This window comes from Uloborus diversus, chromosome 1 (assembly GCF_026930045.1).
Source record: "Uloborus diversus isolate 005 chromosome 1, Udiv.v.3.1, whole genome shotgun sequence".
Classification (NCBI taxonomy): Eukaryota; Metazoa; Arthropoda; class Arachnida; order Araneae; family Uloboridae; genus Uloborus; species Uloborus diversus.
Window position 1 is genome coordinate 151,714,335 of NC_072731.1, and position 16,251 is coordinate 151,730,585.

The following is a 16,251-nucleotide window of genomic DNA, read 5'->3' on the forward strand; positions in this document are numbered from 1 at the left end:
TATTCCCATGAAGTTCGTATTGATGAACATATGTAAAAAGAATCTGTGATAGGTTATATAATCTATTGAATTAAATATGTGTAGTAAATGTATATAGCAATAATTGTTGAAAATTTGTATAATAAAAATATTTTAAACAAAAATTGCTGTGATTTTTTTTATATGTTCCAAGTATAACCAAAGTAAATATACAAATAACAAGGATAATAGTAATGTTTAAACTGAAAAGTATTAATTAAAAAATAAAACTGTCCCAAATAATGTTTACGTTACCAAATGATTTGCAAAAATAAAACACTAAAGAGAAGGCATGTCATGTTTAAGCTGTTTTTACTAGAAATTACAAGTTCCCAACCTTATGGAGGTGTTTATTGCTGCTGATCATCAAAAATATTTTCAAGTTATATTTTTTCATTACCTCATTTAAATGATCTTTACTAATATAAAGAGAGAGGACGGATTTTTGTGTGTTTATATGTTCGAGGTAATCTCCGGAACCACTGCACCTATTTGAAAAATTCTTTCACTATATGAAAGGTGCTTTCTTACTGAGTAACATAGGCTATAATTCGAAAAAATCCAATAAATAGTTCTTTTTTTTTTATTCAAATATAAGCCCAAATTTCAAGTAAATTGGCTATTAAAGGAATGAAAAATTACTTGCACATATTATTATTATATATCGTTGAAAAGGGTAGAATTTTCCGCGTTCTAAACAATTTATTTCAATGCTCTAACTTAATTACGGCGGGAGTAATTTGCGTTTTTAGCTCGAACTTTTTTAGGCTTAGCTGAAATTTTGGCAATTCTTTCTTCATTAAATCTATCAATAAAAAATGAAGGAATTGTCCCACAGTTTTCTTTCTGACACCGTTGGAAAAAAGGACATTTTTTACTCCAGAAATATCTCGACCTTTGGTCGAAAAAGTAACCTTTTATCTCCAAAGGAAAAAAAGTTACAAGCCGTTAAAAATAAAGTTCGAATAAATCTAATCTCCATTAAAATTACTGATGTTTTGTTTTGCATTGCCATGGTTACGTCTTTTAGCTTCGCTTCATTTTAATTTCTTAAAGGTCCACAAACTTGGCGCCACGGAATTTAAACAATGGGGAAATGTTTTCGCCAATTCTGCATATTTTACGATCTACGTTATGATAATTCCCCCAGACAATGTAGAAATTGTGGGAAGAGTTTGAAAACTAGGAGTCTTAGCAATTTTCCCAATTGTCGCCAAATTTGTGGATGCCAAAGACCAAGGGCTAATGTAATTCGGCCATGGCCTTGCTGATAGTTGCAAAAGCAAACAATGGGGTTGTTTCCTTCAGTCAAAAGAAGTACTTCCAGTCACTGAAAATTTTTTTAAACAGAACGGTTCAAACGCTTGATAGTTTATTGAATTTTTTTAACTTTTCAATTTACAAAGTTTGAACAGAACAACGTCTGTCGGGTCCTCTAGTATTCAATATTTTTTCAAACATATGTAAACAAATATCTTTACTAATACCGGTATTCGGTATTTTTAAAACGTGATACTGGAATTGGTATCGGTATTAGAAATTTCTTAATAAATGATCAAAAACAAATTGTAACGGATCCGGTGCGACTTCCAACTTTCTTGAAAGGACGACACAGTTCTTGAGGGAAGCACAGGAAATTTATTTACACTATGTACAGGAAAGATCGGTAACAACTGCTAAATTAATCATCAGCAATTAAGCAAATATCAGTCAACACCTTAAACTCAACGGTTACACACGTATTTACATCCAAATACGTAAAACAACACAGCAAAATGCCTCGCAATAAACAGAGCTAATACACTCTCAGTACAAATTCTCAATCGAAACTCTCCTTTTATCATGCGTGACGGCTTTTTATACACACCGAAAGAGACCTCTCAACTATTCCAGAAAATGCTACACCGTGCTACACTTTCTTATTTCTTTTCATTCACAAATTTTATCAATGAAAAATAGGGAACCGTATACTTCAGCCGAATGTATAGGGGCTGTATATTCATTACAAGAAACTATTTACAGGTTACGTTACTACAATAATTACTATTTACAGAATTCGTAACCTTCCCCCCTTCCTGAGGACTGCACGTCCCGAGCAGTACAATCCCCAGGAAGGGTGCCAAACTTCTATCACAAGTTCACAAATACACACATTAAATAATAACCAATAATGCATAGGCAACACAATAATAACAAGAGATATTACTAAACATTAAAAGCAAAAAAATTATCTACAACTTTTATGTTATCAACCATGGTTGTTTACGTAATACTCATGAACTATGGCCATATTATGGGGCTAACCAATCATAATGTACAACCCTAGGTTCTGCATAAGGTGATTTTTGGATCCTCACAACGACGTCATTCAGTCGGTTAACGACTTTGTAGGGTCCACCCCAATGCGACTGCAATTTGGGTGAAAGACCTTTCCGTCGGATGGGATTCCATAACCAAACCTTGTCGCCTTCGTTGAATTCATGTCCAGTAGACCTTGTGTCGTATCGGGTCTTCATCTTCTCCGCCGCGATGTTGATTCGCTCTCGTGCGAAGTTATGAACGTCTTCCAACAGGGCCTGGAGATCCTGGTACTCCTCAGGCGATGAAGGCGCATCCGGAGGACGACCGAACACGAGATCACAAGGTACCCGAAGCTCTCTTTCGAAGAGCATCTGAGATGGGGCATATCCGATAGTCTCGTGAACAGCAATGCGGTAGGCCAGCAGGAACAAAGGTAGCTTCTTGTCCCAATCCTGTTGATTTCTGGAGACCATAAACGAGAGATTATTCAGGATTGTGCGGTTAAATCTCTCCACCATACCGTCCGATTGTGGGTGTGGGTGTAGTGGTGTTGACCTAGTTTTCTTAGTTCCGAGAATTTGACATAGGCCCTTAAACACAGCAGAGATGAAATTCCTCCCTTGATCGGAATGAATCTGCAAAGGTGTTCCATATCTCGAGATCCAATGCTGGACTAGAGTCTCTGCTACGGTGGTAGCCTCTTGATTTGGAATGGGATATGCTTCGGGCCATTTGGTGAAATAGTCGATGGAAACAAGAATGTATTAGTTCCCATCAGCAGTTCTTGGTAGAGGACCCAGGATGTCGATCCCAATTCGTTTGAAAGGAGCTCCAACGTTGTACAGATGTAGCTTCCCTCAGCTTCTTGTCTTCGGTCCTTTACGAGCAGCACAGGCGTCACAAGAATGGCATCACTTCTCCACGTCATCCTTCCCCTTGCTCCAGAAGAAGAGCTCCCGAACTTTATTGAGGGTTTTCAAAACACCAAAATGTCCTTCAGTCGCACTACTATGTATTTCTTTCAGAACATCTGAAATCCTTGATCGGGGAAGTAGTAACTGCCACCTAGATGTTTTGCCGTCATCAGATTCACATTTTCGGTACAGTACGCCGTTCCGTAAATGGAGTGAGTTCCATAAAGCTCAGTATCTTTTTGTTGCAGAACTGAAGATGGAAACGTCCTGCCAGCTAGGGCGCCGACTGTCACTTTCCATGAACTCCAAAATTGGCTTTATGTCGGGGTCTTCAAGTTGATCTTTTCGAACTTGGTCGTCACTCCATTGATCAGGTTCTGATGATGTTGGAGTCACTGTCACCTGATAGGCAGTAGGGCTAGTCGTTCCATACTGTTTCTCGCTTCGGGAAAAATAGTGGCAGTTCTCAGGACAGGTTCTCCTTGATAAAGCGTCAGCATTACCGTGAGATAACCCTTTTCGATGCTTGATCTCAATGTCATATTCCTGGAGCCACTGTATCCACTTGGCTATCTGGCCTTCCGGATTTTTGAAGTTCAAAAGCCAAGTTAACGAGGCGTGATCTGTCCGAAGCAGAAATTTCCGGCCGTAGAGGTAATGAGGAAGTGTTCTACAGCTTTCACTATCGCCAGTAACTCCTTTCTGGTTCGCAGTAATTTCGCTCCGGCTTTGACAAGTATTTGCTCCAGTAAGCGACGACATGTTCGTTGCCGTCTATTTCTTGGGATAAAACAGCTCCGATGCCCTAGTGGCTCGCATCAGTGTCGAGGATGAAGGATTTTCCAGACTGGGGATAGGCGAGGATAGGCGTTGATGTTAAAGCCTCCTTCAGTCGTAAAAATGCATCTTTGCGCATTCTTTGGACCATTCAAACTTTTGCTTGCTCTCCGTCAGCTTATGCAAAGGTCGTGCAATGTTGGAATAACCCTTCACAAACTTCCTGTAGTACGTGCAGAACCCCAGGAAACTTTGCAGCTGATGGATGTTTTCGGGACGACTCCAACTCTTGACCGCAGATAAATTTTCTGGATGGGTTTGTACACCCTCAGAAGAGATGATGTGACCAAGATAGTTCACTTCCCGGCGGAACAAATTACATTTGGACGGGCTTAGCTTCCGATTGGCTTCCTTAAGTTTTTGCAGCACCTTCCTAAGATTAGCCAGATGTTCTTCGAAGCTGCGTCCCATGATGATGATATCGTCTAAATAGATCAAACAGGATTCGTAGGAAAGTCCTCTTAACACAGTCTCCATAAGACGCTCGAACGTAGCTTGTGCATTGCAGAGGTCGAAGGGCATCACTTTTAACTGCCATAAGCCTTGTCCAGTTGTAAACGCCGTCTTCTCTCGGTCATCAGGATGTATCTCTACTTGCCAGTAGCCGCTCTTCAAGTCCAGGGTCGAAAACCACTTGTGTCCAGAAAGAGTGTCCAAGGTGTCGTCTATCCGTGGAAGAGGGTAACTGTCTTTCTTGGTGATTTCATTCAGCCGTCGGTAATCGACACAAATCTGGTGGAACCATCTTTCTTTCGGACCAAGACGATGGGAGAGGCCCAAAGACTGGATGAGGGTTCGATGACATCATTCTCCTGCATCTCTTCCAGGAGGGTCTCAACCTCTTCCATCTTGGCGAACGGTAGTCGTCTTGGATGCTGTTTCATAGGAGGGTGTTCTCCAGTGTAGATCCTACGCTGCGTTAAATCCACGGCCAACATCCTCCGATGTAGATGAAAACAGATGCTTGAAGTCGTCCACCAATTGTTCCGCAGCAGATCTTTGATCTTTCGATAATGGCGCACTCCCAATTAACTTCGATGTCAAGGACTCAGAAGACACAGTCTCGGGGGAATTGATTCTTCTAATGATGCAGTTTACGGGAGTACAAGTTGCTAGCACTTCGCCTTTCCGGATATTCCTTGGCCTTTCACTCACGTTGGCAACTCTCACAGGAATTACATCCTTAGAAAGGTCCACAAGCGTAGATGCTACCAGCACTCTTTTTGGGTTATTGCTTAAGTTGGGGTATTCAATGAGTCCAAATCGAAAACTATTGCTTTCTTCAATGGAGCCAGGTATTAATGATCCTGACCTTGAGGGAATCGATAAATCTGTTTGGGCTATTATTTGATGAGCGGACTTTACATCACTTTCTGCGGGGAAAACGGCTGTCTTCTCTCGACGAGTGCAGCTCATAAGTCTTGAAGTCGAGATTGAAGTCATACTTCTTTAAAAAGTCCAATCCGAGAATGAAGGAGTCCGTGATATCAGCAACTAATGCCGTATGATGGTAAGTGGCATTTCCAAACACAATTTCTAAGTTTACTTTACCTTCAATCTCGATCTTGTCACCTGTCACAGTTTGGAGGGTAAGGCAGGGCGGCGTCCATAGAATGTTGAGTCCAAATTGACGAGCCACATCTGTTCTAATGATTGTAACATTGGCTCCAGTGTCAATAATCAGTTCGCAGGGAAACCCGTTTACATATGCGTAAACAAACAGTCCATCACTGCCGCCACTTGTCGATGAAATCTGGAAAACTTTAAGATGGGGCTCATTCCCATTTGGCGACCTCCGCCCCGCGAGATTGCCATGGCTTAGTTTTCCTGGACCTGAGAGGGAGAGGCGCTCTTCTCTCTGGTTTCTTGGCGAGCTTCACAGTTTCTTCGTAAGTGACAAATCGCCGCCACATTTCCAGCACTTAAGTGGTTGTCGATTTTGGTCCTTGGGAGCCGAAATCCCTTTGAGGGTTCCTGCAATTTCTTTTATTTGCTTTTCAAGTTCAGCAAAACATGACGAAACCGGTTCAAGCTCATTAGTTTTCACGCCGCGGATTGAATGGCGATCCTTGCGGGTTGCTTGCTGGGCGGTCTCCAACTTCATCGCATACACAACAGCAGAATTCAGGTCTTTGACATCCGCCATCCGTAGAGCTTTCTGGATTTCCGGATCTCGAACCCCGTCGATGTAGTAGTTGAGTGCCAGGTTGTCTCGAACATCCGCAGGACAGTCGCGAAAAGCAAGATGAGACAGTCTCTCGACGTCCGCCGCAAGCTCTTGCAGGGTTTCCCCGGTTTTCTGGAAACGGGACTTCAACTGGAGTCGGCTGAAATCTTTCTGGCACTTCTCACCGAAGCGAAGCTCCAACGCAGATGTGAGGGCGGCGAAATCCAGGCGCTGGCTGTCCGGAAGGGTCTGAAGAATGTCCGCTGCGTCACCTCTCAAGGATGCTGCGCAAGATAGCAGGCCTTGGTAGCAGAGTCCCATCCGTTCGCTTCCGCCACTATCACGAATTGAGTTTTGTAAACCTGCCACGAAGTTTTCCCATCAAATGTGGCCATCTTAATGGACGGACGAGCAATAGATGTGGAAGCGCCAAACTGTACAGAGCTGCTTTCCGTGGTCGCCAATCTCCTTTCCATGTCTTTAATCATTTCTTCCTTAAATGAAGTAAATCTCTTGTCTTCTTCTTCCAACTTATTTTCCACATTTGCAATGCGCTCTTCCACAGTATCAAATTTTTCTTCCAGAGCATCAACTTTATCGCCCATGGCGGTTAGTTGATTCTCCATCATGATTTTCATCGACGTTAGGTCACTTTTTATTTCATCTTGACTTGTAGTAATTTTAGCAGTTAAATCACTATTTAACTGTTCTTGGTAAGTCGCTAATTCATTTTTCAATTGTTCTTGATAAGCCGCAAAACTTTCAGTCAAGTCACTTTTCACAGCATTAATTGCTTCCAGAAGTTGTTTTAATTGGTCACCCATTGCGCGAGTAATCACCATAAAAAAAGTCCCAAATTCAAACAGTCTTTATGAAAAAATGTCCAAAGTCACACTTACTCCAAGAAAGTCCAAAAGAGGCCCCACATTAGGCGCCATAATTGTAACGGATCCGGTGCGACTTCCAACTTTCTTGAAAGGACTACACAGTTCTTGAGGGAAACACAGGAAATTTATTTACACTATGTACAGGAAAGATCGGTAACAAATGCTAAATTAATCATCAGCAATTAAGCAAATATCAATCAACACCGTAAACTCAACGGTTACACACGTATTTACATCCAAATACGTAAAACAACACAGCAAAATGCCTCGCAATATACAGAGCTAATACACTCTGAGTACAAATTCTCAATCGAAACTCTTCTTTTATCACGCGTAACGGCTTTTTATACACACCGAAAGAGACCTCTCAACTATTCCAGAAAATGCTACACCGTGCTACACTTTCTTATTTCTTTTCATTCACAAATTGTATCAATGAAAAATAGGGGAACGTATACTTCAGTCGAATGTATAGGGGCTGTATATTCATAACGGGAAACTATTTACAGGTTACGTTACTACAATAATTACTGTTTACAGAATTTGTAACAATATTGTTTCTTTCAGGGGCGCACCCAGGATTGTTTCCTGGGAGGGGCTAGAAGTTTCGCGAGGAGCTCCGATAAGTGAAGTCAAAGGCAAAATCAATGAAGCTTCAAAAGGCACTCCCCCGAAATAAAAGTTACAAGTCTACAAAATACTAAAAGTTCCGAAAAAAACCCAATTTTAGAGTTCTTAGTGACTTCAGAGATAGACAGAGGTGAGCGTTTCGTGAGAACTGCTCCGAAAAATTTCTGAAGTGAAGCCTTAAAATTAAATTTTAAGGGCGTTAAGGGAAGATGAAAAGGCTTTCCCCCTCAAGAACATTGCTAAATTGAAATTTCTAAATTCCGAAATTTATTTAAAAATTGAAGATTTATGCAATTGTGGTGGCGTGAAAGTGAGGCTAGGGGGCTCTCAACCGGAATTTTTTTTTAAATTTATGTCTTAAAAATGCATTTTTGGCTACCTTTGGTGGTGTTACGGGAAGAGTGACTCTCTTCCCGTAACACCACCAAAGGTAGCCAAAAATGCATTTCACGGGTTCAGGGGTTCCGTCTAGAAATGTTTTCAAATTGAAGGTATAGAAACACAAATGTAGACTATTTGCCGAGATATTAGAAGATTGAGGGGGGGAGGGGCTGCGTACTCTCGGCAATGCTTCGAAATTGAAGCACAAAAAATACATTTTCATGCTATGTTTGGTGGTTTCAAGGGTTCGCCTAGAAACATTTTCGACATAGAGGTTCTAAAAAGACAATTTTTAACTATCTTTGGTATACCAAGGGATACAGCATGGACTATTCGGGAGTTCTCCGATTTAAAACAGATTTTGCAGCTATCTTTTGGAGATGATACACAAAGGAGGGAAATGCGGGAGTTCTGTACTGGAAATACTTTGAAAATAAAGTTTCCAAAACTCATTTTAGGCTATATTTGTACCAGTTGGAGGAGAAGGAGAGGGTAAGTAGCTCTCCCTCGGAAATTTTTCGAATTTAAAGTCTTTAAAAAAAAATAAAGTTACCTTTGGTGAAACTATGATGGGGATTGGAGAATGAGTGCTCTCTCCCGGAAAATTTCTAAAACTCAAGGCTAAAAAACGCAATTTTAGGCTCTCTTTGGTCAAGGGGATTCGTCTTCATGCTTCTGGGAGGGGATTAAGCCCCTTAGCTCTCCCCGTGGGTGTGCCACTGGTTTCTTTGGCATATTTCGAAACTTCGTGCAAAACATACTTAGAAAATTTATTTTGAATAAATTATAAAACGAAGGAACATATCGGTCATGTGGAAGAAGAGTGCCACAATAGGAAGAAATGAAATTTTACAGGAAAAGCGTTTGAAGTGGAACTCTACAGGCAAGTTGCATTAAGAAAAGCAAGTTTGCTGTGCTCTCCAGTGGTATATATTAGAATAAAAAATCTGTTATTATTTTCCAAAGAAGATATTGTCATTTGAAGGAGTTTAAGTGAAAAAAAAAAGTTAAGAATTTCGTATTGTGGCACTCTTCTTCCAAACGAGGGGATATGTTATAATAAGAAAGCAATGATAATAAGCGTCTTTAAGTCTGGAACTCGTTTTAGAGTACAAATTATTTGCAGTTGAAAATACTCTTCCTGAATTCCCGCTGGTCGGTGGTGCCATTAATAACTCTTGATACACCTCCTCTAATTGCCTCGAAGTCTTTAATCTTTAAATAATTTGGTCTCTTGCCTGTTGCTTTAGGATAAATCACATTTTGTGTGTATGTGAGCATTTCATTTCTATTGTTTTTTTTTTTTTTTTTTTCAAAAGGGCCAGTTGTAATTTCTCTTTGCGAAACATTTTCTCCCACTATATTAACATCATCTTCAACAACTTTCTCTTTATTAGTAAAGACTTGTTTCAGTGTTTCATTAACCCTTTGATTTGAAATTTATGATGAACTTAACTTGAATTTTTTTGTTGGTTTCTCTTTTTCGTTTCCGTTTTCTCTTCAAATTACTCTACAATTGTGTACTGCACATATCTGAAAATATGTGCTCCAGTTAAGTATTCCTGTTTTCTATGTAAATTTTTAAGGTGCTATTAGAGATAAAAACGGTCGGGGAAAAAACGTAAAATTTCCAAAGAAAAATGAAAAAAAAAACGTTTTTTCGGAAGAGGTTTATTTCCACTCCGGAAAAATTGAAAAAAAAAATTTTCAAAAATTTATTTGAAAATCATAAATTTTTGCAAAAGAATTTTTTCAACTTTTCAGGAAGTTGTAGTTGAAATTTTCAGCAAAAGCTGGTTAGAAATTTCTCATACTTAAAATTCTGATGCAATCCCCCCCCCCCCCTCCTTGTATGTTAAAATACTGTCTAACTTTGATAATGCAAGTTGTTGTATGATTATAGAATTTGCATATTGATCAGAAAACATTTAATACTTTTTGAAAAAAAAAAATTTAAACGAATATCCTTAGTGAAGAACTTATTTTCCTTCTTCATAAAACAAACAAGCATAACTTTAATCACACAACTATGTTTCTGCTGACTGTGCCAACCAAATGTACAGGGTGCGGCAAAAAAAAACGGGGCAAGCAAGTTTCCATGCAACTTTAGTAAAAATAAATAAATTAACAGAACACAAAAAATAATAATATGAGAAGATCTTTAGCAATCAATAAATTAATTGGTTTCAAACTGGCCGCCTTTTGAAGTAATACAGAGGTGCAACTGCTCATTGAAATTTTTATTCAAGGGCCGCAAGTCCTTTAATCAATCATATTCCTCATAAAGCAACTGGTTTAGAGAGTTCAAACTTATGTGTAGCTTAAGGTAGACCATTGAATCTAAAACAGGCCATACAGTGTAATAAATGGGATTGAGCTCTTGTGAGTAGAGCATACTCTGTACAGATGCAGGGCCGGACTAACACCCCGTCACGGAGCGTAAAGTTTAAGGGGCGCAAAATTACCAAATCAAAGTAAGAAAATATCACAACTGAGATTCTGTAAAAGTAACATTTGGGAGGGGGAGGAAAAAATCAGTTAACAAAATCTTAAAAATAAAAACTATATAATTCATGCATGACTAAACAGTTTTCAAAGTTTCTCCACAAAGAGATGGGAAGAGGGGAGGTGGCAGCGTTAAAAAATATAGAAAAACCCTTTATAAAGTGATATAGTGGGAAAACATGCACAAAAAATCAATGTGTAAAATTGCTCATTTATATTCATAAAAAATTGTTTCTACAACACTTTTTTTTTAACACAAAAAAGAGTAACGGAAAGGCGTCTTTTATTCACAGATGAAGAGGGCTCACCGTGAAGCCGTTTTCTTTCGTAATTTGAATTTGTTAGAGGGGGGGGGGGGGGAAATGACAGATCTTGAATTTTTCAAAGGTGGGGCAAAAACTTGATACTGTCGTCCCATTTAAGATTCTTTATTAAGTTTTCTTTCTCACTTTATGTATTTTTAAACGTAGAAAAGGGGAGAATTCATAAAACTAAGATAAGTTTAATACTGAGAAATTCTTCATGTGTAACAGTGCAACTTATCACTTTGAAGCAAAATGGATACAACTTAATATATCTCTAGCTGCGTCATACGAAGAAAGGACGGAGGTAGAGGGCCTTGGTGGAAAACCTTTGAAAAATATTCGAAGTTGAACTTGTAAAAACACCCTTTTAGTTCAGGGCATTAAATGAAGGAGCAGATGTGTGTATGGAAGAAGGGGGCTGTCTGGAAGAAATATTTAAAATTGAAGTAAAACATTGTAACTTTTGATATATATAGGGAATACAGGAGGCTTGGTTTCTCTTCGGAACTTTTTTTCAAAATTGAAGCTAATTTTAATCTATCTATGATGACGTTAAGGGATCGGGGTTCCTCTGATCTGTTATGGAACTCTTACTGAAACTGTTCTAAATAAGCAATTTATTTGTGTAATCTTTGGGAAAGAGAGGCGGTTCCTTCCTAAATGTGTTTTCAAAACTCAAATCAATTTTAGACTATCTTTGGGAAGGAAGAGTTCTGGGATCCTCGCTTGAAAGGTTTCCAAAATTCAAAAGCGTGATTTCAGTTTAACTTTAGAGGCATTAAGTAGTAAGGAACGATTACGGATCTCCCCCCGAAAATTTTCAAAATTGAAATCTTAAAAACACGATTTCAGAATTCAGACTATCTTTAGTTAGTAACGCTAGGGAAAGAGGGGTGGTTCGGGTACTCTCGTCCGGATTGTTTCAAAATCGATTTCTAAAAACGCATTTTTTTAGACGTTTCTATGATATCAATTTCCCATTGTTTCTCAACGAGTAATTAAAACTTCCTTTTAATTTCTTGCCGACGAAGAGAATTACAGGGCGTAGCCTTCTGAAGACTTATTTTCAGACAGACTAGAAAAAAGGGGGAATAAAAGAACGATAGGAGAGCGTTATTTACTGCCCAATAATGTGTGCCTGTTGAAAGTTTTTAGTTCAAAGATTTCTTTTTAAAAGAAGGAAGATTTTCCCCCCACCATTATTTACTTTTTCTTATTAAAGTAACTTCGTTTTCCAAATACACGTTCTTTTCTTCTCTTGAGTAAGGGGCGCGGACCCCTAACCCATCTTTTTGCACCACTGCCTGGTGACATCTAACGTATTATTATTATTATTTATTTATTTATTTTTGGGAGATAAAAACTTGGAAATTATTTGTGAGTAAACTTAAACCAAATAATAATAACTACCTTTACTTATTTTTTTTTCAAAAGAATTTGGGAGGGTTCTGGGCCTTTCTCTTATATACGCCCTTAGAGTCATTCAAGAACGTCTAGACATTTTTTTTTTCATAATTTCAATTTGAAAAAGGTCTTAAGGATGCTCCTCTAGCCCCATCATATTGACACAAACAATAACCGTCTAAAATTGGGTTTTTCGAGCTAAAATTTCCTGGGAGAGAATCCCCAAATTCTATCACTTTACCTAACGTTATCAAAGATGGTCTACAAAAATTTTGTTTTTCGGACTGAAATTTCGAACAGTCTAAAATTTTGTGTTCAAGACTCCAACTACGAAAAGTTCCAGGGAAAAGTCTCCGAGCCTCCTTTTCCTAACATCATCAACGATAGTCCAAAATCGCATTTTTGAAATTTCAATTTCAAAGAATTTCTCTGGGATAATAACTGAATCCATTTTTTAGACAATCATAAATGATATGACATACAATCGCATTTTAATGCTTCAATTTCGAAACATTCCTCGGGGAGTAACCTAGCCTCACCACACCCCAAAGATCAGCTAAAATTGCATTTATGGAACAATTAAAAAAAAAAAAAATCTGTGAAAGAATCTCCGAACCCCCCTATTTCTCTTAGAATAATTGCTCTTACTAGTGATATTGCTAGTTTTTTCTCTTTTTTTTTAAAAATATATTAAGCATTTCGCTTGGTTTTTGGGCTTACATCAGACCTATATGTCTGATGAATATTAAATTAGTAACGCTTTAGCTGTTTTTGAATACTTAAAATACTGACTTTAAAAAAAAATTTAATTTTTTGTAAAATCCTCTAACTAAATTCTGTTAATCGTTTTTCAAAACGAAACATTTCAGTCAAAAATTGTGATAAATATTTACATTTAATTAGAGTTACCGCATGCCATTTTTTGCATGATTGTTAAAAAATGTAAAAATACTATCTCCTTTTATTTGGGGGGGGGGGGGCTAGTTCAATAGGGGGCGCAGTTCCCTTAGCACGGAGCAATTCAAAAGTTGAATCCGGCCCTGACAGATGATATCATGTCAAAAACAATGTGCCTTGCCCCAATCTTGTCTTTTTGGCCGTATGAACTGGTGCGGAGTCGAATTGAAACCTCCAGTCTACATTGCTGTATTGAAGTATTCTTAGATCCACAGAAGTACAACAACTTCTGAAATGTCCTTCTTGTACACTTTTTGATTCATTTTACGGCCCTCACCCACAAAAAACTAGAGATTTTTTGTCGCTTGTACTGATTCCATCATATACAAAATCTGACTTCGGATTTTGGTGATGCATTAACATTTTTTAAGGTGCTTGGAGTGTCTATATATCAAATCCTATTGTTCTGGGGGTTATGAGCTGGTTGAACGGTGCATTAGTGAAAGGTATCTCCTCCAGCATGGACTTGCTGCCCCGTCTCAAACGTTTCTGGCATCTTTAGAGTCATACGAATTCCTGAACTTTTTGGAACACCTAAAACTTCTCGTTCAAAACGCAATAGCTTCCATTTTCATACATTGAAGTTATATTGTAAGGAAGGGAAATCATACTTATTTTTCTTTCAAACAATATCAATCATGTTTGAAAATCAAAAATTACAGTTATTGTTTCAAGTTTCAAAGGCAATCTAAAATAGAAAATGTAATTGGTTGAACGATGACTTGACTTGTTGCTGTCAAGCAAAAAAAGAAGATGATTGGATTGCATATATAATTTTTTAATGCTTAACCCTTTATATGTTCCAAGAGACACAGAGCTATTAAGGAACCCTATTTTTATTCATACAATTTTTTTTTCCATTTTTTCCAATTTTCCCAGAAAAAAATCAGTACAAAACTGGTTTTTTTCTACCATTTCAAATTTTCCGGAAATTTTACATCTCTAGGTACTATATAAACCGCGAAGTGTTATCCTGCCAAGTATATATTTAATTAGCAAGAGAGATCAGCACCACAATACTGGTGACAGCAAATCAGCCTCTGTTATACTGAAAAGGAAGGAATTTTCTCAAAATTCAGTACAGTGGATAATAAATAAGTACGGTTAAAATAAAAATGCGGTGTATATAAACACAAAACAAACTTTTATCCATTGATATTCTATTAACTTGTGCTTTGAAAGCCAAATTTTTACATCAATAGATTGATTAGTCTCACTGAAAAAGGTATTTTCCTTTAAAATCACAATAGATTTTAATACGTTAAACTGAAAACTATTTAGTTGACAGATATTTATTATTTTCAGTTTAATACCGAAAATACCGGCATTTTACCTCGGCAAATACCGGTATTACGAAATTGCATTTAGCTCGAAATACCGGTATTCAGTATTGAAATCACTAGTAGTCATACATAAAATTGACGAAAAAAAAGCTAGTTCTGCTCAATTTTTTCCTAATTTCTCTCATTCACTGGTTATTTATCATTCCTCAACTTTTATCTTGTTCCATCTCAATTAAAAGAAGGGGGGAAAAACAACTTTCCCCCCAACCATGGATACAATCATTTTAAACCTAGTTTGCATTGTTTTTTCGAGCAATCACGATTGCTTATTGTTCTCATTTGACATTTTTTGATGTTCCGTTTCTTTTTCAGCTTGGATCAGGGCCTCTGCAGCACCACCGCCCGCCGTCCTCTAGGCGCGGCTGTCCCCCAGTCTTGAGCTATCCGCTTCTCCTGGTCGGAGGTGTCCATATCCTACGCACACACGCATACACACACTCATGCCTGTGCACAGACACAAACACTCATGCCTCCGCACAGACACAAACACATATGCCTACATACACACATACACCACCGCTACACACACGCACGTACGCACAGCACTGCATACACAACACGCACACACACACACATGCATGCATGCATACATACACACACGCGCACCCACACACACGCTCGTGATTGCGAAAAACATAATTTGAATTCAAGATGCCAAAAATTCAAATTAATATTTTTCTTTCTTTTTTTACTAGGTAATTAAGTTTTTACCTTGCATATTTTTAAAGAGATGTAAAACTACATTTACATTTCATTGAAAAAGACAATTCTGTATACATGGAAAGCTGATTATTGATAAAAATAAGATTAAAATAATAGTATTTTTAACTAGCTAAATACCTATTTATCTCTCATACAAATCCAAGCTCCCACACAAATGGACTTGAGGGCCATTTAATATAAAGGTATGATTGAAAAACAGCTGTAAATTTAAAGCACAACTATCACTACTTAATATTAAACAAAAAAATCTAATGAGTCATAATATTAGTTTTAATCAACAGCGTTATTTAGAACTCGAAAAGAAAACAAAAGTTTCAAATAATTTCAGAATGTATAAATACAAACTGCTTTCTTTATCAAAATCTTTAGCTACTAAGTACTCAGGGGTGCCTACCACCCTAAGAGCAAAGGCGCACCACCTCCCTCCCCGAAAAATATTGAAAACCCCCCAAAAAAACAAGGACCCCTAAAAAGGGAAAAATACCCCTCAACCCCCCCCCCCTCCCTAGGTGGCACTCCTGAAGTACTAAACTGTAGAATAAAACAATTCTGTTTTAGAAATGGGGAGTTTCTTTTTCTTCTCTCTGACAGAATAAGCAACATTTTGTATCATTCTTCTCAGCTTATTTTTTGGGGTAAAATATTTTAATAAACAAAATAAAAAAAATTATGCAAGGTTCTAACTGTCAGGAAATGAATAAACACAAATAAATATATAGATAAATAAATATACAGTTGGCTCTCTGTTTAACGACGCTCTATTTAACGGCTTTCTCTATTTAACGACGGCTTTTCACGGTCCCAGATGGTCCACTATAGTGTTAAAAGCATTCTATTTAAGGACGCTTGCTACTTAAGGACGATTTTTTGTGGTCCCTT